The following is a 584-nucleotide window of genomic DNA, read 5'->3' as shown; positions in this document are numbered from 1 at the left end:
CGAGTGTATCGCCAGATAATGTATTTGATTGGGTGCATGCAATCCCCAGGTGTATATGCAGGTGGGGGTACGAAGGAGACGGGAAAAAAAACGGCTCTGGCTGCAGCAACATTAACGAATGCACAGCACCAGCACCAGCAGCAGCAGCAGCAGCAGCAGGAGGAGCAGCAGCAACAGCAGCAGGGTGCGAGCAGCTTTGTTTTGACCTGTCTCCGGGGTTTGCATGCGGATGTCTTTCGGGATACCAATTAATGAAAAACGGAAAATTATGTGAAGATATAAATGAATGTAATATAAATAATGCAGGGTGTCAGCATGTCTGCATCAATACTCTAGGCTCCTATAAATGCAGCTGTCTTCAGGGTCTGTCTTTCTCCTTATTCTTTTTATTATTCTTTTATTCTTTTTGTTTTTGTTTTGTTTTTGTTGCTGTTTTTTTTCTGTTTTTTTTCTGTTTTTTTTCTCTTTTTTTTGCTGTTTTTATGGTGCTATTGGGGGTGTCAGCATGTCTGCATCAATACTCTGGGCTCCTATAAATGCAGCTGTCTTCAGGGTCTGTCTTTCTCTTTATTCTCTTTATTATC

Source organism: Eimeria mitis, genomic scaffold (genome assembly GCF_000499745.2).
Source record: "Eimeria mitis Houghton genomic scaffold, Emh_scaff3476, whole genome shotgun sequence".
Taxonomy (NCBI): Eukaryota; Apicomplexa; class Conoidasida; order Eucoccidiorida; family Eimeriidae; genus Eimeria; species Eimeria mitis.
Note: the sequence above shows the minus strand (reverse complement) of the source record.